The sequence below is a fragment of the Dermochelys coriacea genome, chromosome 1, assembly GCF_009764565.3.
Source record: "Dermochelys coriacea isolate rDerCor1 chromosome 1, rDerCor1.pri.v4, whole genome shotgun sequence".
Lineage (NCBI taxonomy): Eukaryota > Metazoa > Chordata > Testudines > Dermochelyidae > Dermochelys > Dermochelys coriacea.
The window spans coordinates 189,914,897-189,936,775 of record NC_050068.2 but is presented as its reverse complement, the minus strand read 5'-3'; the positions used below and the strand labels follow the sequence as shown (position 1 = coordinate 189,936,775).

The following is a 21,879-nucleotide window of genomic DNA, read 5'->3' as shown; positions in this document are numbered from 1 at the left end:
ACATCCCTGTGCAGAGAGGTGGTGGTATTATCTCTATTCTACAGATGGGGAAATGAGGCAGCCAAATTAAAGCCAAAATTTGTTGTCAACTAATTTTGAGCGCCCGATCTTGAAAAACATCAGGACACTTTATAGGTTCAAAGTACAGCTCCCATTGACTTCAGTTGCAGCTTTAAGCACTCCTACTTCTAGACCCTTATTTTTGGTGTTTCAGGCTGAGTATTCAGAAATGAGGAATGTGCAGTTAATGGCAACCTGCAAAAAACTTGGTTTAAGTGACCTGCTCAGCATCACAAAAGAACTCTGGGGGGAGCAGCAGACTCGAGCAAATCGAGCAAACTCGATTCAACTTTTTTCTTTTCCTGTAATCCCTTGCCTATTATCCCTTTCAACTTCTGCAACAAAATGAGATAGGCTTCCTACAGACAACAGACTCCTTGACTATACGACCCTGATTTATCCCACAAATGGGTCCATTCTGTGCACTGAAAGACTCTAGGATTCTGTGATCATCTAATTTTAAAGACTGTAGCATAATGTATATGCACAAGGGCTGAATTAAGATTGCACAGGCAACTTTAATTCTTGCACTTTAGGTTGCAAAGTCAAACACTCAAAGTTAAAAATTCTTTGTGTTGTATTTTTCAATTTAATTTAATAAGATTTTAAAAGCAAACTGAAATAACCAGAAATTCCATCAGGTGGAACCATATTGGCCCCGACATGAGGGGTCATCAGGAGGGTTGGGACCTTCAGATTCATGGCACAGACTTCTAACACTTCAGCTAATGGAGTAACTATTAGCAGTACTAGGCTGTTATCTTCTCTGGATCAACCACTAGAAAGGAAAGAGAAATACTTTTGCTAGTAGGATTCACAGCTATTTGCTAGATAGCGAGGATTGTTAAAACTCAGTTCGATTCAGGCATGCTCTATTGGTTTTAGAGATGGTCCTTGTCCAAAAGACATTGCAATCTATTATTGTTCTATAGAGAAGGATGCTGAAAAACAAAGGTTAAGTGATTTACCCAAGGTCATGTAGGAAGTCTGTGGCAAAACTAGGAATCAAAGCTATTCCTGAGTCTTAACTACAAAATCAACCTCCTTACTAGTTCCGATTTCAGCAAATAATTAGGAAGCTTTCAATGTACAGGGTAATCTAACAGCCGATCAGTGGCTCTTCCTTTAAAAAAATAATAATCCGACTTGCACATTCTCTTTTCATGCATGTGATTATACATACAAAACTACACATGCATATCTCGAGATAGATGTCGGCTGTAAAATTTAATCCAGTTTAGATGAAAACACATTTTCCACCAAATTATCAATCCATTCCTAATAACGTGTTGGTCAAATTTTGACGTGAAGTAGGCAGGCATTGTCCAGACATGCTGAATCTGAATTTGGCTGGTGAGTAGGAAGATGTACAAAGTAAAGGTATAGAAGATCTAGGAATGTTGCTTCTCATAAAAGCATAAGGGGCAAAATGTTTTCAAATATGAGAGCTGAAGTTGTACATTTGCATATGCAAACACCAATTTTCCCAGTTACCCATTTTGTTTATGGAAATGTGGATTCTGTGGGTATAAAAGACTTTGGCATCAGTGTTTTAAAATTTGGCCCAAACTGATTGAGATAAAAACAGTATGCTTGGCCTTGTCAGTTTCTTAGTTATCTGATTTTTAGATGGCAAAATGAGACAAAACAATGGCTCATTAGTTAACAAAGCCGTGCACGCTCACTTGATGTTTTCTGTTTGATGCATATTATCCATCTTCTTCATGCCGGTAACTTGAAATTTTTATTTGAAGTGATTTAGTGACTTAGATTTTTTTTTAAAAACTAGTTGCCCTTCTTGCATATCTATAAATAACCATACCTGAAATATGAATTTTGTAATATAGGGATGTTAACTAAATTTAGAACCAAAGAAGGAGAATTTTATTCCAGCATGCTTTCACTCTGTAGAATTCACTACTGAAGGCCAGAGAGAGAGATAATGTTGTTGCATTTTTAAAAAGGACTTGATAATATGATGATTGACACCATTTGTAATTATGCAAGATAAAATAAATATTAAAAAAAATACCTCATGCTTGGGGATGAGCTGATAACCACAGGGGTGAGAGGAGCTGGATGAAACTCAACCTAGACAAGCTGGTAGACAGAAATCTCTGGTGTTATGATGTTACCACTCTGTTATGAGCTTGTATCTGTTCACTCTGAAGCAGCAGCTCCTGGAGTGTCAGGTGTCCTCTATTTGTTTCCTTTCCTCTGATATGGACCTTACTAATCACTTCGTACTTGACCTCCACACTGGGGTGCTGTGGTATGACACTCAAACTTCAGCCACCTTAGAAAAGATGTATTAGTCACACACAGGTTTCTTCATCATGCTTCCCGCCACTTGTGTATGGGGCAAACTATAAATGAGTTTATCCATGTAACAACCTTGGGGGGGTCCCATTTTACAGATGGGGGAACTGAAGCCTAGACACAAGATTTGCTTACTGTTACATTGGGGATGTAAGTGCTTCTGCTACAGACCTTCTAAATTCCAGTCCAGTGCCTCAGCCACCATAGTCTTCTTTCTTCCTGCTACCGACTTGCAGAGCTGAGCTGATAAATTCTAACAAATCATTTGACAAATTTAGCCTCTGTGCTCACAGACTATTCTCTGGCAGATGGTAATTGACTTAGATAGATATTAACTCTTGCTATATGTATCTATTCATGAAGTGAGGTTTTTTTCACATGCTGTATTGATCACTGATAGTTCTTGGTGATTGATAATTGCTGCATTGGTAAACTGAGGTTGGTGGTATAAGTAATTTTTTCTGTTCCCTGATAAAAATGACCATGGAAGCCCTACTGACACAGGTGCTTATACATGTGACTTGGAAACACTTTTCACAGACGTGTGCCAGTAAAACTCAATTTTCAAAGGGAGCTTGAGAATTGTCACTGTATCAATATTCAAATTACTATTAAATGGACAGTGTTCTGCACTATTGTCCTAACTTCACTGACTAATATGAATGTAGAACATAGTTCTTCTGTTTGCTACATACTGCACTGGCTTCCAGTTTGCTTTTAGAAAGAACTTCAGTTGACTTTGATCTATAATCCCTGTAGGGTTTAGGTCCCGGATACCTGAGAGTCTGACTCTCTATGCACCCTCTGATAGCTGAGATCAACTTGGGCAATTCTGCTGACAATCCTTAGATCAGACCATCAGGAGACTGGAGGGTTTGGACAGTTTCATTTGAGTATGTCAGCTCTGACACAGGTTACTCCTGTTTATTCTGAAAGAGCCTAGAGCAGGAGAAATTTATTATTCAAAACTATGAAAAGCATTAAAAATTGAGGATTTAAAAATATTTTCAATGATTATGTTGCCCCTTTTGGCCTGTGTTCAGAGCCTTGCTGTAATGCTGCTTTTAGGAGGAAAAATTGATGATACAAATAAGTTATTTCTGTGATGCACTCCCATTCATTTACAAAAATGAACACACAGGCAGGCCTGTTTTCCCTGAACACAGTAGAAACAAACAGGGGACAGTTTCTTGGCTTGAAGTTCCAAGCCTGACTCTTCAGCCACCATTCTGCCCAAAACCAGCTCTCTTGGCTTCCTCTCAGGGCCATGCTACCTGTGCTTCTCTGGCCTTGTCCTGGCTTCTCTGGCTGCTTTTCTGTTTCTCACGTACACAGACACACACCGCTGCAATCCGGTCAATGCCCCAGCCCCTCTGTTTGCCATCAGTTCCCAGGGAAACTTATTACTGAATCTATTTAGCATAACAAAGAAAAGATTAAGGGGTAACTTACTTAGGCCTCGTCTACACTGCCACTTTACAGCGCTGCAACTTTCTTGCTCAGGGGTCTGAAAAAACACCCCCCGAGTGCTGCAAGTTTCAGCGTTGTAAAGCGGCAGTGTAGACAGTGCACCAGCGCTGCGGTGGGTGGTGTTTTTTGGTTTTTTTCCCCCACCGCTTTGGGAGAGCTCTCTCCCAGCGTTGGTGCCGCAAATACACAGCCACGTTAAAGCACTGCCACGGCAGCACTTTAACATTGCTGGTGAAGACATACCCTTAGTCTATAAGTACCTACATGGAGAACAAGTATTTAGTAATGGTCTCTTCAGTCTAGCAGAGAAAAGTATAACATGATCTAATGGCTGAAGTTGAACCTATACAAATTCAGATTGGAAGTAAGGTGTACATTTTTAATGAATAATTAACCATTGGAACAATTCACCAAGGGTTATGGTAGGTTCACCAAGGTTCTATGGTAGGACAATTTTTTAAAATCAAGACTGGATATTTGCTCTAGGAAATATTTTGGGGCAGTTCCCTGACCTGTTGTACAGGAGGTCAGACTAGATGATCACAATGGTCCCTTCTGGCCTTGGACTCTAGGAATTAGTTCTTGCTCTGGCCTTCCATGTGGCTAGTACTTTGTGTTATGGCTTCTGTTGTCTCTATCTGTCTTCCTACAAAAAGGAGTTTTACTGCTTCTTCCATTTAGCCAGAAATGAAGGCTGACTAGCAGATCCATTAGCTTCAGCGAGGGTTATGGTTGCCCATAGACCAGATGCACTTGCTGGGGCCTACCAATGCCCTCCATCATAACAATAAATAGATAGTTTTAAATTATTTGTTTTTCAGGTTTTGGGTTTGCCACTTTCAATGCAAAAAAGGAAAAAAATGAAAGAGTTGTGGGAAGGGAGGGGAGAAAAATATCCTTTTTGGAAAGGAAATGTGTCTCTCACTCACACACACACAAGAAAACATACTTAACTTTTTTTCAGCTGGCTTCTATAAGACATGTTTTTACTCAGATTCTTCCCCCCCGCTCCCCAAGCTGGAATAACAGGATATATTCTGTGTAAACAAGAAGATTTACTAAAATGACAATGATCTGTGTGTGATCTGGATAAACACTGTTTTTGCCTTTGTGCATGCACTTAAAGGCCCTGGATGGGCACAGTCCATACAGCTAAATATCAAAACAAATATATATATATATATATATATTCAATTTACACTAGCACAAAGGCTTCCTATAATTAATTAAATCAATGTAATGTTCAAAGAACAGTTCAATTATACTAAAATCAGACTCCCAAAAAAACCACATTTTCTGTGGAGCCACTATATTTCTTCATCACTTCATTGTATGCGACGTGGGGTAGAGGAAACCTTTTCTTCCTAATCTTTGTAACTAGGGTAATATATAAAGATTTGGAGTCTCATTCCAACTCTAGCTCATGCTTACCTGGTAAGCACTGACGTTCTTTGGGTAGGATATCCCCTTTTAGCCATAGTAAATAAAAACACGTAGGATTCTTTATTGAAGGCTATAGAGGTTTCTGTAAGTGCCAGGAATATCTCCTTTCTTGTTTAAAGGCTTCAAGTCAGACCTGGGCAAAAAGGAGTATAAAGTCCTCTTGCTTCCCCACACCTCTCAGTGCTCCGTGCATACAATTGCAGTTCCTGTGCTATCCTGAATGCAGGCACTGCTCTCCTCTAACATCCCTATGGATGCAAATCACCTCAAAGGGGCTTGGCTGAGAGGAGGTGGAGCAACGCCTTTGCGTTCTGGCCAGTGGAAATGGCAGAGTGCAGAGAAGAGGATGCTACATTGTTCTGGGAGAATAGTTACACTGCAATTGGGTATGTGTACCCCTGCTGCCATCACATCCTCTAAATGCATCCGATGAAGTGAGCTGTAGCTCACGAAAGCTTATGCTCTAATAAATTTGTTAGTCTCTAAGGTGCCACAAGTACTCCTTTTCTTTTTACAGCCTCTAAGTTAGCTTTGCTCTTGCTAGCTCAAAGTTAGCTCCCGTAACAATAGCCATATATCTGCAGCAGCATGGATGGCATTACATGCTCGCTCGATTACATACCTAGTGCCACTGCTACTCTGCTATTGTTACTCAAGCTAGCTTTGATCAAATTAGATCAAAGCAACTCAGGTACATCTACACTGCAATTAGTACAAGCCCCACAGGGGACAGGGACTAAGAGGCTGTTTAATTGTGGCGTAGATGTTCAGGCTGCAGCCTAGCCTCTGGGACCCTCCCACCTCACAGGGCTCCAGCTTACACCCAAACATCTACACCACAATTAAACAGCCTCTTAACCTGAGCCCTGTGAACCCCAGTCAGTTGACATGGTCCAGCCAAGGGTTTTTAATTGCAGTGTAGATGTATTCTGTATGTCTACAATCTCACTTCCTGATTGCAGTGTATAATAGTGCTTGCACGTCTTGGGGAGGCTTGCTCTGCATTATCCCCAATGAAAGGCTGTCTTAAAGGGCATAATTGAGCCCTTAGAATGCCATGTTTCAGAATCCACTTCCTCAGCAATTTACACATAGGGTATGTCTACATTTGGTGTAACCTGCATCTTTGCTCTCATGCACATATCTGTGCATTGGTAAACCCACCACCAAAGTCAACACTGCCAAGCTGCACATGGGCCATACCCTGTGTAGCACTGTCCATGCTGGCTTTGTAGCTGCACACGTCACATTTTGATTTATGGGTGCATGTCCCATAGACCTGAGCATCCTCATCACCTGGAGTTGCTCTAGGAATTGGTCTGTGGTGTATTGTGGGAGAATCCGACTGTTCTCAGGTCCCTGCATGAGGGATCTGCCCACCACCTGTAAATGCCATTTTTTCCCTGAGGCACTGCTGGCTGTGCATGCTCCTCATTTCTGTCTGTTCAACCACCAAGGGTTGAGCTGTAGAGCTGTTCCATCAGCTGGCTCTGCTTGTGGGTGAATTGTTTCTGCAGTAGAGCAGATATTCCTCAAGATGCTGGATGGCATTTTGGGAGCACTTTCTGAGATTAAGAAGGTAGTGGCACTAAGAGAGCACTAGCTGAACCATCCTGTTGCCCCACATTCATCAGCCGCTGCATGATCAATGGGTCCTGTGCTCATTTTTTTGCTCTTTATCCAGGAACTTCTTGAGCAGTCTTTACTCATTCAGTGTGTCCCTTTCCTCCTTGGCTCTCTTGAAGTCAAGGTGCTCTTGGCGCCTTCTTGCCACAAGCCTGAAAAGATCCTCCATGTCTCTTTCTTCTGACCTGCTGCTAACCTGTTCCAGCACCTAGAGCCCTAGTGTGTGGCTTGGCCTATCAAAGGGGCTGCCAATGGTATGAAACAGATAGCATGTTAACTGTATTGCCATGGGGAATAAGAGTATCCCTCCCTCACTTTGCTTTCTGTGCGTATATAAGGCCATGGTTTGCAACATCTTTATCTATTCCTTTTTTAATTCTCTTGGAGAGGCATTATCTTCTATAAGTGTAGACACATGATAGTAATGCTGATTTTTATTTATTTATTTTTTTAAAGCAGGAGCTGACTGAGGTAGGGTGGGCTAAAACAATAGCTAAGGGCCATTTACTAATATTGGCTCTGACTTCTTAGCCAAGAGAAGCCCTCTTAGCCATTAAATATTTTTAGAAATACTAGAATGGGCAAGGGAGGGAAGAGTAATTTTCCAGGCCAGTGGTGGAATCCCATCAACAGATGCAAAACTGATATTCAGGGAATTAGTGACTGTACAGCATACCAATGAGAAGAGTGGATTAGAAAGCTAGCACAAGGGGTCCCAGAAAGTTCTCTCTACCCAGAAATCTGAAAGGGGAAAAGGAAAAAACAAAACCCACCACACATCTGGAATTCCAGCTCCATGAGATATTTTCAAAAATCAACTTCCAGGATTGAAAAGAAATTTGAATTAGGATACAGACTTCTGCAATTGGCAGAGTGGATTCCCACCTCTCCTTTCCCCACGTGCCCCCAGCCCTGCAATAGTAAGAGACAGGGAGCACAAGAATGCTTGCTGCATGACTAGTCATCTAAAATTGCTTTTCATGGAGTTAGAGAGAAACCAGGATAGAAATGGGTGTACAATCACTACTAGATGGGACAATAATTTACTAGCCAAAGTATACAGCTATTGCATTATACAAAAAAGTGTTACCAATTTATCAAAAGATAGTACTTGCAAACATATGTATTCCATACCTGCCAGCTTTTAAAACCATTAAAAGCCATAACTGAAAAAGTTTGGAAAAAGACAGGGTGGAGTCAACATTTTATACACTTTTTTCTTTCTCTGCTTGGCACCAAGCTTGGATGGGGGTATGTTTCCTAAAGAGAATTTCTCCTGTGTATTGCACTTAAGCCAGAATTAGAACACTCCCTAGCATAAAACAATACCTTTATTGGTGTTACCCCAGAAATCCCACTCAAAGAGGAACCACATGGTGGTAATAATAAGCATGATGGTGGACTCTTTTGGGGCTGAAAATTGGTGTCCTGGTCCTACTCTCCCTGCAGGCTGGTTCCCAGGTTCATCTCCCACGAGGTAGTCAGAAAATGGGCTCAGCACATCTGCAACCCCATCCTGATAGGTGGGCTGATTCAGAGTTTCAAACTCCATGATGTGCTTCTGGGACTGCAAGATAGCTGTGGTCGCATCTGCTGCTGTGTCTGCCTCTCCTTCCTTTGGCCTCATAAGGAGATCCTCACAATGGAGACTCCCTAGTTGCAGGAGGATGTCATGTGAGATGGTGGGCTCCAGGCTGGGGTCATTGCCACATATCCTGTCAAGTTCCTTGTAGCAGGGCCACGTGCTGGGTGCATTACCAATTGGCCTTGTGGTACAGGATCTTCAGATGTTTTATCTGCTTTCTGCACTCCACCACTGTCCATTGGATGCTTTGTTTTATCAGGCTCCATGAGATCCAGATGTTCCCTTAAGGGCTATGTGTGTGGATGATGGGAAGTTGGGGCAAAAACTGCAGCTGGACATGCAGAAAGCTGGAACTGTAAACATGCGTCTCTGCCTACTAGCTTAGGGTATGCTTGCTCACAGATCTCTCTTGCTAAACATCACACATGCATTCCACCCCTCCCTTATCAGTCATTCTGACCTGATTTACTTCCCTGCTGCCAGGCAATTAAATAACTGTATTTTGTTTAAACTCATTGCAGTGATCTAGAATTTAGGAAGATAACTTGAACACTGGCTTAACCCAGTTCCTAGCTATAGTGGTGTGTGCATGTATGAGGCGTGTGTGTGTGTGGGGGGGAGAATCACTCTTAACAAGGTCTTTGAGAGCAGCTGGGAAGGTTTAGTGTTTACTTTTAGTATGAACAGGTGGAGATCTTAAAGTTTTGTAGAGCTAGAATTTGCCATTTATGTATTATAAAATGATTTATAAGTATCATACAGTATTTCTCCTCTGTTGGAAGCACATGCTACCCAGCTGCAAAGAAAATCCAAAAATCAGCAGCTACTTTATTTAACAAAACACATTAACAAGAATTAGTTTACTAACTTTATCAAAGCAATTTAAATGTGGATACTTTCTAGGTATTTGTACAGCCCTTAACAAAATGGTGTTCAACAGAGAGGAAAGGTTACATGTATATAAAATAGTTCCAAGAACCATTGTGAAATTGTTGGTTTTAACATAATCATGTTTTTGTAAGAGTTCCTATGTCTTGAAACTTGTCTATGGATAGAGGGGCAACTGAATGGCTCAGAGGATTAGCATAAATAGAGAGAAACACCTAGTTTGCTGGCTTTCAGAAATAGCCCCAGTTGATGGTTGTTTGCTGATACGAGATGAGTTTGTGGCCTCCATCCACTGTCTAGTAGACATGTGTGAAAATATTAAACCCAACACTATTCCTGAAGGCAGTCTCCACAAGGTAATGATTGATTGGCTATGAAGTTACCTACTCTCTCGCCGAGACGTAGTGGGGTTGGGTGGTTATTTGTATTGTTGATAGTGCCCAGGCATGGACCAGGACCCTATTGTGCTAATCACTATATAAAACACACAACAAAAAGACAGTACCTGCTCCAGAAATCTTGGGGCCAGATTTTTAAAAAGAATTTAAGTGCTTAACCCCTGTTCTTTGAATAAAATAAATGAATTGTGAGAGCTGTGGCATCTTTGAGCAACAAGGTATGTGTTTATTAGGGCTGACCAGAAAATGGGAAGTTTCTTGCTGGGAAATAAGTTTTCCTGTGGGAAAACTTGAAAAAAGTACAGAGGCGTGGAAAAACCTACCTTCTCCTTGCATTCTCAGACTCTTCCAGATAGTTTTCCATCTGATAAAAGTAGGAAGTTTTACTACCTTGAAAACTGGTTACTAACCTTTCATTTTATCTTTTACATAAATTTTTTCCATGCTCTTCTGTAGATAAAAAAAAATAGAAGTGTGGAGGCATCTTCACACAATTTTAAAATGGAAAAAAATTGAAAATGCAGAACAATGTCTCCCATCACCACCATTTTGTTTTGAAATTTTGAAAAATGAAAAAGCTTTACTGAAATTTTTGACATGAAGACCCATTTTGAAAAATGTCCAACCAGCTGTAGTAGTTACTTTAAACATCACTTGTGGTACCTTAGAGACTAACAAATTTATTTGGGCATAAGCTTTCATGGGCCAAAACCCACTTCATCAGATGCATGGAGTGGAAAATAAAATAGGCAGGTATAAATACACAGTACATGAAAAGCTGGGAGTTGCCTTACCAAGTGTGTGTGTGTGGGGGGGTCAGTACTAATGAGACTATTCAATTTGAGTGGAAGTGGCCTATTCTCACTTTTCCTCCCTTGGTATTCTACTGTTGAGAATAACCCACTTCCACTTAAATTGAACTGGTCTTATTAGCACTGACCCCCCCGGCCCCCTCATGGTAAGGCAAACCTGTGTGGTTTTTTCCGTTAAAAAAAAAAATGCTGGGCACCCAGAAGTAGACACTATATGAGTAGCTATTGCTGGGTAACTCTAGCCGTTTTTTAGATGGATTCAGGAGTCTAGCATTAGGTACCCACTCTTTAAAATTTAGGCCTATGTTTTCCTGCATTTTGGTCTTAAAATAAACTTTAATGTATTGTCCAAGTTGCTCTTCTAAGAGGAGTTACAACAATCTCAAGCTTTCCCCATCTATTTATATGATGCTATTTTAATTGCATGTCAGCAGGGTGGAAATGGGCGAGTGACAGCTTGCACCCACAGGAACATTTGGCATATAATTTTTTTGGACTTTCAATTTGATGCAACTTACTCAAGGCAATAAACATGACAATCCTGGAAAAGGACTGTATTACAGTCAACTTGATGTCACAATTATTAATCCCTGATCAAAGGACTTTCTGACAACCTACTATAGAAAAATACCTAAGGTACTTTCAAGAGTTGAACTGTCTGGTAGAAAAAAAATAAAGCCATAATTGCAGTTACAGTACTGAAGGAAGAAAATTGTATGGTGAAAAAGATGATAAATATCTGGGAAACATACTGTAGCTGGGGGGGGGGCCCCATAAACTGAAAAGAAAACAAGAATCCCAGGATTGAGCTGTCACTAATGAGCACTTTGAGCCAGAGGGAGCGTGGCTGAGTACTGAGAACAAGGCACAGTGAATCAAGAACTCCTGGAACTTTTCACCCCTGCCATTGACTCACGGGTCTTAGGCAAATTATTTTTTAAATGATCTGATCCAAAAACTGGCCCTGCCACAGTTGCTTTGGGCTGGATAAAGCAGCCACTAGGCTGGCTACCTGGGGATTCTCCAGACAGAAGTGTTTTGCCTGGTGACACAAGTGCCACATAGGGAATAGCATGCTGTTCTCTTTTAACCCAACAAAGTATAAGGGGTATGGCCACAGAAAAATTGTCCCTTGGAGATCATTACAGCTGGGTGCAAGTTAAAACAGCCCTGCCACTCTTACTTGTTCAAGGGACTGGTCCCTTCCTCAGGATTGGAGAGAGGGGATATAAGGGAAGCACAGATCCAGATTTGCCCTCCTCCTTGGGTCCTGCACCTATAATATAATGATATTTCTATTTCACAGTGATGTAATGAAACATTAGCATTGTAACTAATTAGCATTCATCCTCATGGACACAAGCAGGTGCAGGTACTCAGAGAAGGCATTCCTCTCCAGACCATAACAGGCAGTGATATGCCCTCTACCCTCTCCAAGGCAGCTAGGGAAGTAGATTCTAGCTCAGTGGTTCTTAACTTGGGGTACACACACCCCCTGGGGGTGTGAGACATGCCAGATTTTTTTAGAAGGTAAATCATTGAAAACACAAATTAAGCACAGGCACACAAGTACAACTACTTTGTTTAATCAAATCTATGTATTTATTAACATCATACATTTTTAACAATTACTGTAATATACAAACAAAAATATATCTAGGTTTAAAGAACTGACCTACTTCAATGATTTTTGATAAGGGATGCAAGAACATATTTTGAGAACCAAAGGGGTGCAGGCTGCAGTAAAGGTTAAGAACCACTGTTCTAGCTAGTGAGTCATAGAAATTCTGCTGGCGGAGCTTCCATGGCACACGTTGAATTATTGCGTCTCCAGGCTGGTCAGGCCTAAGCTTTACTTGAATCAGCCCTATTTGGCAACCCAAAGCTGGGGATCCCAAAAAGTTAAGCTGAAGTGTCTACAGGTGGTTGCATCTTTCCTGCTGTTGCAGTTCCATGTTATTTTCCCCCCTTTTTTGTTTTTGTTTTTGTTTTGTTTGTTTTGTTTTCTGAAGGATAGGTCCTTCAGCCTTATCTTTGAATGCCAATCAGGGGAAGGTGTTATTACGAGGGAAGGGTTTAATAAAATTGTGGGGCTTGCATTTGATAGGCTTGTAAAGATCAGATTTTTATTGGAAAATGTCAATTTTACCATATGCACATGAACTGACATCAATCCCTCGATGACTGAAATGTACAGATCAGCAAACTAAGAAAAATGCTACTTGAAAACTTATTAGCATTGGATTAAAGGATTTACTTTGTACATTTTGACATGTGATTTTAATAATGTGTGTGTGTGTGTGTGTGTGTGTGTGTGTGTGTGTGTGTGGTTATGAAGCTTTGACTTTTTGAATCTCAATGCCTACTATAATTAAGTAGTCTGCCCCCTCTAAGAATGTCCTGCAACTGAAAAATTTAAATTGATCAAAATTGAAGAAAAAAAAAAAAGCTTAAAAGCTGTAACTTTGCAACTGTGAAACTTAAATTGCTAAAAATGGCTTAAAATAAATATCAATATTATCTGTCTAAATTATTTTAACAAAATAAATAAATAAATGCTGCCAAGCCAAAATATAGGTGGTGTTCTCAGACTATCTGGTAAGGACTCTGAAAATCCTGAATCCAGCTATGGAGAATGTTTTGTCTCTGATGCCTGAATCTGGGCTCTTTGAGTCATCCTTGAGGAGCAACTATTTTGCTTGTTAAAATGTTGTGTGTTTAAAATAGGTGGCTGTAAGTAAATAGTGTGTTCTCTGTGTGGCAAGTTGGGAAAAGGACTAGTCTGTTACCTTTCTAAGGGGTGTGTGTGTATAAATATCCTGTGTCTTGGAGATATTGTGTATATGGTCATGTGGTATTTTTCCCCCCAATGCAATGATTGATTAGCTGCTTCATTTTTAAATATTGCTTTATCTCTGTAATAAAGGTTTTTTGCAATATTTACAAATATGTAAATAAAATGAAAAAAAGCAAGTGGTCTGGTATTGCTGTTACATTGCTGGTTTCACTTGTGGAACTGTTGCTGCCAAAGAAATGAGATCTGTAAACTAAGACATTGACCCTAACTGGGGATGAGTTAGAAAAAGTTTAAACACTTTTTCTTCTGTCTTCTACTTTCTATTTGTACTTCAAGGCTTTATGTAGAATTAGGAAGAGCTAACATAGCATGAGTTGCTCTGACCAGAGAGATTCAGGTAGAACATTACAAAATTTTGGGCGACCAACTGTTTTGAAGCTCTTCCGTCACTAACACCAACTCCCTTGCTCAGCTCTTAGAGGGTGAGCAAGATAGGAGACTTCCACCCTCTGGAATGAGCTCAGTCATTTATCATAGACTTCATGGAGGCCATTTTGGAGCATTCATTTCTATGTAAAGGGGTAAAGTCACTAGACTGCCTTCAAAACTTTGGATCTGTTGATAAGGTCTTATGCCTGTTGGTCACAGAAATATCAGCACATAGCTCTATACCTTAACTGTTTACTATTATCCTGCCAGAGGAAAACTAGCATTAATAATAATTTATCTACAAGTAACCCACAGCAGTCACCTTCTAAGTACAATAAAATAAATCAAGTGCTGCACTTCTGGAATCTTGGGGGAGATGAACCAAATGAATCTTGTTTTGTGTTCATGAAGAGTGATCTCAGGAAAGGTAATTGACCTTTCTGATTCAATTATTAATTATATGGTCCAATCCAAAACTGATAAGCAGGAGCTAGGTGCACAAACTTCATTATTATACTAAAATGGAATTCTCTCAGCCAGTCAGAGTCCAAGGATGCCGGGCTGACCTATGACTTGACACTTAATTTTCACTTATACAAAATATTAGTTTCTGTTAAGACTAAAATAGTCAGGCTCAGCTCAATACAAAAGAAAATAAAAGCTAATCCCTGCCCTGCAGAGCTAGAGAAGACTCTGTAAGTAGACAAGATGCACTGGGGAAGCCCAGAGGCATGACTAGCTAGGATTACTAGAAGTTTCTTACAAAACAACATGTTATACAATTGTTGACTCACTTGTGAGCACTTCAAAAGAGGTTAGCCTTTAGGAAGCATTTGAATGAAGAAAATGAGGACTTGACAGGCTGTGCTAATAAGGGCACCCTACACATAGGGGCAGCATGGAAAAGGGTAGGGAGATGATAGAAAAACAAATTAATGGGGCATTACAGTAGCATGGTTAGCAGAATAGAAGGTGCAAGGAGGATGCAACAGAAGTCCTGGTCAAATAGATCATTGAAGGTGAAGACAAGATGCCTGATGCTGTGGACCCTACAAATCTTTCCATTTTTGCTAGCCAAAGAATTCTGATTTGTGCATTGATTTAATGATAGTATGGTTGTTTCTCATTAACTGATATGGTATGCAAATCCCTATACTGTGCTGGAGGACTAGTAGTAGTTAGAGTTTAGAAAGATGCTACTTCACCTTCAAAGGAATGGTAAGATATTCCATATATTTACTGAATTTTGATAACAAAGAGACCTCATGTTTAGTTGTAGGTACAGAGGTGATTAATTTATTTCCTATTGGTATCTCATACAATTGCAGATAAGAGCCTTTTTAAAAAAAAACTGATGAGATATTTAACTTTACAGAACAGAATATCATACACCAGGCAGGAAGAGAGATGCAGGATGGACTAGATGACATAAAAGGTCCTTTCCATCTCTAACTTCTAAGTAGGGGAAACAGTTCAGGTGACTGGAGTTTGCCACTCCAATTGATGTCAGTGTGAGCAGAACAAGAGAACCCGATGGCAGAATTTGTCCTCAAGAATCTGGGGTTATATTTCGCAGTACCAACCATTAATTGGTTTGAAAAGGGAATCAGGAGGGAAAAGATGGTATAGCTGCTGCAACACAAAGTTAACTAGTCTTACTCCTGCCCTTAGCAAGTGTTAGGAATTAAATTCAAACTTGACTTTCTAGTGATGAGACAGTGTGATAGCAATAGTGTTTAGTCTGACATTCTGTCAAACACAGAGGATGGATATAGTTGTAGGGGAGGTAAGGAAGATGCAAGCCAGAAACCCCCTAATCTACCTATGTGTCCTATTTTTTTATTTTTTTTATTATTTTTTTTAAATCGATTCCTTCTCAAAGTTGTGGCTCAGAGCTTACAAGTGCTATTGTGTGGCTTAAAAAAAACCACACACACACACACCACAAGAAGAAAAAGGGTCCACTGCTGTAAGTCTGCCAGGTTCTTATGTGAAGGAAATCTAGTTAAATGATTACTAGCAGTTAGGATGGCCCTTTGTTTATTGCTTTTGGAAATGAAAAATATGGCCTGACCTTCTTTCTAACTGCTTTCAGATATTAAGCTGTCATCCTTCCAGTGTTTATTCAGCATACGTTTTCAGAGAAGCACAGAATGTCATAACTAACTGATGATCAATTCAGAATATCACAAATGCATAGACTGAATAAGACATACAATGGTAAATATGGAGGTCCTACATCTGACCTCCCTTTAAGTGTGGGGTTACATTCTCACTGGGGTGAGATCAGAATCCCGCCCAGAGACTTTGTTTAGAAGATGCTGCTAAAACAATCTGCTGCAACTTTTTCAACACTGGGGAATTGCTACTTTGTGTTTCTTCTTCCCTTTAGGTAAAGTTTAGTCGCTGGAAGTAAATCTACTTTATGCTGTACTAAAGAGACAAAGCAATAGAATGGCAGTAGATTTACTATAAAGTAATGTTTTGGCCAGTCTTGACAATAACATTGAGTAGCAAACCTGGGGAATAAGGGGAATTGTGTGTTACACTGCAGATGGTTCTGGAACCCAAGGGTTCTGAACAACTGGATACCTGATTGGACATTGTGGTTTGTATTTTCAGAGGTGCCTGTGACAGATATGATTTGTATGGGTTCATATGTATGCACAGGTAGTATTGTTGCTGCGTGCATTTGCATTGTGGTAGTGCCCCATAGTGCCGAGGAGCCTTAGTCATGGATAAGGACCTGCTGTGTTAGGTGCTGTACAAACACAGAACAAAAGACAATCCCTGCCTGTAAGAGCTTACAATCACAAACCTGGCTTGTGCACATTCATTGATTGTCTGTACAAAACCCAACAACAACAATATGGCGTATGCGGTTCTGAATGTTGGGTGGTGCATTCACTCATGGATACTCTAGGGAAAATAGGGGTTGGAAAGGGTGCAACTTAGGATAGAATCTGATCGTGTGTGTATACAAGACCAAGTGCAAGTCTTTGGTAAGTCTTGTTATTCCTGCAATATTCCCATACTGAATAATACAGACACTGGAATTTCTGTAGCACCTGCAGAACTTGTATATGAAAGTTAATGTACAAGGAATGTCTGCAGTAGAGTATTAATCTTTACCCTCTGCATAGTCTCTTTTGTGAAGGGTGAGAAGCCAAGCAGAATCAAGAGACTACCCTTCTGTGCATTAGTAAAACTGGTGCATGGAAAAGTGAGTAATTAAACCTGCCCTACAGGTGTCAAGACTATGACTAGGCCTTCCCTTCTATGAAAGCAGGGCCCATAGCTGTGGGTTCATCACCAAGAATGCTGGGCCCATGGCCCCTAGAACCTGGGCTCTGTCGGCCTCCCTGTCTTATCGGAGCACAGCTGTGGTGTTTGGGTTCAGAGAGAATGGTGGTCCCTGAGAGAGCCTAGCTCTGGCCTATGTAGGGTTTTGTAGATTAGAAGATGAAAACTAGGCCTTTTAACTGAATTCTGAACTGGACAGAGGAGAGTAAAGCAATCCACAAGAGGCATGTAGTTAGGGTATTGCAACTTGTGGTAAAATACGTGCATCTCAGTCTGTTGCTCTTTTAGTGTCTTCATGATTTTCAGCATTGCTATCTAAACCATTCAGAAACAAATGTGTCCTTAAAAGACATGGTTGCACAAAGCTCGCTCCTCTGTTATTCAAGAATCACAGAAGCAATTACATATAAATAGTAACCTTATTACTCATAATAGGTAACCTAATGGAAATTATTGATTTTTATCAAGAACTACTAGATGTGGTTGACATCTGGCAAGAACAGTAAAGAACATATTTCAGTAACTTCACCCCTTTAACAGGGTTGGTTTTCTTTTACACTTTAAGTTTCAAGTGAACTGAACCAGTGCAGAAGTAGTCACACTACTTATGAGCATGCATAAATATCTGTTACCAACCCAAAGGTAGGTAAGTACTGATCAACTGTCATCTGATTAATAAAATAGCAAGCTGTATATTTAAACATTGCTTATTACTGTACAGTGATTTACAGTTTAGTGCAGGCATTAAGGTTCAATTGGATCCACCTGGATAGGCCCCATCAATACTTCCATCCAAGAAAAGTCCCATTGAAGGTTTTGCCCATATAGATCAAAGTCTCAGTTTATCAGATTGCATATTCCTTTGTACTTGTTTAATACATTCCTTTCTGGACAGAAATTACACAAAGAAATCCAGATTGGTGTATGGATTTGTAGGTGATTGGTTTCCTCATTAGAGCTCTGCAGAAAGTGGGTTATAGAATCCAATAATCATGGAAAAACTCATTTGGTTTTGGATTTTGTTACAAACTCAAAATTCAGACTGGGACCACTAAATTTCATAAACCTGGATTAGTTTCTAATCTGGCATTCATATAATGTGAAATTTACAGTGTTTTGGTGAAACAAGCTAGTTTCAATGTTTCTCTATTTTATATTGGGGTTTGTTCAAACCCATTACTCAAAGAGTAACTTGAGGTAGTGGGGAAAGATGAAATTACATGGGTTGAAACTTATCTGTTCATATGAACCTCTGTGAAACAAAACCACACAGATACACAAGACCAATTTTGATTGCTACCTGTACTTACCTTGGGCTCAATCCTGTAAACTCATCATGTGCTGAACTCCAATGGGAGCTCTACACCATCATCCATGTGCTTACACTGGGGTAAGTGCTGTAGGAGGGCTATTGACATATTGCTAGTGCATTATACTAGTCTTCAAAAATGTTTCCTCCCTGTGTGACTCCTTTGTTGTAATGAATTATTCCAGAAAGCCTTTTATTTACTGGTATAAATTGGCTCTAATCTTCCCTCACTCACACACACATGCACGAGGTTTTTCTTCCTGCTGTTTCTTGTGACAAATCGCTTATTTGTGTGTCAGCTTGTAAATTGATAACTGCAGTGTCTGTCTGAAAACAATATCCAGGGGATATTAATTTCCACTAAATGCTCTAACTTAATCCTGCAGAGGGTAATTTGCCCCCTCCCCCAGCATTAGAAGACATCTCTCTGATCTATAGCATTATCAGAACAGTGGTAATCCTAGTGCTTTCCTAGTTCAATCATCATGTGCTTTTACATTTTGATTTGATTTTACTCTATCAATTTCACGTCCCCTGTGAACATTAACCTGGAAATTCTAGTAGCAACAATCTTCAGTCTGGCTTTAGATGATACTATTGGGTTGAACTGAGGTGTCTCATTGCTTATTTCAGCATGTGATTAAGTGATTGGAAATTGTGGTACCTAGTACAAAAGACCTCCTGCTGCTGATAGTGCAGATGCCTTGCATCTTCAGTACCTATTAAAAACCTGATTCTTCTACTACAAGCAGCACTGCTGCAATCCTGCTTTTTTAATTAAACAAACAGAGGTGCTCCACAGCCAATACTAATTAAAATGTATACTTCTAAAAAACACAGAGGACTCAGATATTCATGTGTTAACATTTCCATGATTAATAATAGTATCTAATTAAAAGTTACAAAGTTCTTCGACAACTTAACAGGAAAAAATCAAAATGCAGAGTTTTTCTGGAATGGCAATTACACATTTTAAAGAGGTGCCTTAAAACCCATAGATCCTGTGACAGGCACACAATTTCTTATCTCTACTGCAGTTACAGAATTGAAGCTCAGAAGGATAATATAGTATTTTTATGGGACAATCTGATACAATTTAGTAGTGTTTAAACCTATAGAGTTTAAGTCAATGGAACTTTTGCCACTGACTTCAGTGAATCCAGGATTTCACCCATTGAATTAAATAGGCCCAATGAAAGTTTGCGTAGAACTCTATCTATAGAATTTACAATGATCTCTACAGATAACTTTTATACTTCCTTACAAAAATGTATAAAGAATAATGTCTCTCCTATAGGCTAGTTTAACATTTTTCTGTTGAATTAAATGGCGAATGATTATCTATAAGACTTTTCTACAAGAGGGATATTGAATGCTTTTTTTCCTCCTAAATGTTGAACTAGCTAAGAAAGATCCATAGCCACATTTTACACATATCCTAGTAGCCAGTGTGAGTAGATCAAGTGACTTTGTATGCAATTTAAGCAAAATAAGTCAATAAAGTCAAGTAAATTCTCTTGCTTTAATTGACTCTGGAATTCTCAAAGTGCATGAATGTGGTTGTTCAGAGAGACCTAGGATCTTGTTCTGTTTTAAGTGACACCACTCTAAAGAAGGAATAACTACTGAAATCGCTGGAGTTACATGCATGTAAGACTGCTGAAAGTGAGATTGTTGTTAAAATGATACAAACTGCTGCATTAGTGCAACTCCGAACAGAAATTACAAACAGTTGTCAGTGCCTTTTAATACTTATGGTAGATAGTAGATACTCTGTTTAGTTTCATTTGTTAGGCCTTGATCCTGAATTGCGTCCTGATAAAAGTAATTAACTAGTGCTCTGGATAAGGATTCCATTGCAGAATTGGTGCCTTAATGTTGTTCCCCCGGCCAGTGACTTGAGGGGAGATAGGGGAGGTCTGGCTTCTCCAGCCATGCCGGGAGAATAGTTTGCTCAATTGTAATTCTGTTTTGTAATTATCACTTCCCTCCAAAGTGAACCTGGTAGCTAATTCAAACCGGAGTCCTTTATTAGAACAGTTAAAACCTTTGCATTGTCCCTTGTACTTGAAGAAATTGCCCTATAAAAATGCTAGCAAGAATTAAACCTCCCAAAGGCCTTATTTATTAAATGGCCATAAACCCCCACAATAAACCTGCCTCCTTCTTGGTTCATTCAATCATTCTCTATACTCTTTTCCTAGATTTTTTGATCACAAAAGAGGATTCAAGATTTGTGGCTTCTGTTCTCAGCTCTGCAATAGACATAGACCACAGGGCAAGTCACCTAGCTACTTTGTGCCTAAGTTTCCACATAGATAAGCTCCCCTGGGGTATTGAGGCTTCATTTAACAAGTTTTGCAAAGCACTTTGAGATCTTCAGATAGAGGACAATATAAAACATCAAAGTATTGTTATTGGATATTCACACTCTTTAAAACTTAAAGACTAGAACCTTATAGTGACTTTGAAAGTACTGTGGGTACTGCACGCACAGGAGACAGGTTTTAAACTTATGTATCTGTGGAATTTTACCCCTTTAATCAATAATGTTTAATTCACCTTAGGTAGCAGCGTCAAACTTCATTCTGTAGAGAGGATCAAGTTACACTTTTAGTTATGGTCTGTAGAATTCAGTTATCAAATTGAGATGATTTACTAACTGTGGGTCTCTCATCAGTGACAACAGGACACTAGCAAAAAGAGAGAGGGGAAAGCTTGACCTGTAGGTAGTAAGTACATTGTTAATGAATGAAGTACTGATGCACTAAACATCATTCAATTTGGGGGATGATTGCAGGGCACTTTTAGGATGGACAATATCTCTGCCCTCTGTTCATTTGGCCTTTGGGAATGCAATTTCCCAATAAGTGTGCACAAATATAAGTAACTGCTTGAACAAATTAGGTGCACAACTGTGTTCCTAAAATAATTTGAAAATCTGCCTGTCAGTGTCATTAAGTTACATATTAAACACAGAAGCAGTATAGATGCCAGTTTCTCTTTGAACTGTTGTTTTACAGAGCTTACGTTAGTATGACATCTGTTCACCTTAGGAAGATTATTTTTGTGAGCATAAGGATTAGAAACTTTTTTTTTCAAACAAAAGTTTTGCATTTTGCAAAGTCTGAATCTGTTATGGGGGCTGAATATATCAATCAGACTGCCTGGGAGTTTGACATACAGGCTTTATTGTCTAGTCTCTCAACATGGATATCAAGGTGAGGCTGATCTATTGATATCAAGCTTATGCTCAAATAAATTTGTTAGTCTCTAAGGTGCCACAAGTACTCCTTTTCTTTTTTTTTTGATATCTTGAAGTTTCTCTTATTTGAGCTGTTCCTGTCAAATACATACTAGTGAAATCTAGAGAACTGATACACAATGAAAGTTCAATAAAATACAAAAAAGTTTTATTGAGCAATAATAACAAAATGTTC

General features: G+C 39.6%; 1 long non-coding RNA gene across 1 annotated transcript; it reads right to left on the bottom strand.

Moving 5' to 3' along the window:
- Window positions 1–2,174: 2,174 nt before the first annotated feature.
- Window positions 2,175–18,575, bottom strand: LOC119850070. Its single transcript, XR_005290681.1, has 3 exons — window positions 18,441–18,575; window positions 11,785–11,877; window positions 2,175–2,356 (listed from the first exon to the last, which is right to left on the bottom strand). It is a non-coding gene; the product is annotated as an uncharacterized LOC119850070 (long non-coding RNA).
- Between the last annotated feature and the right edge of the window lie 3,304 nt (window positions 18,576–21,879).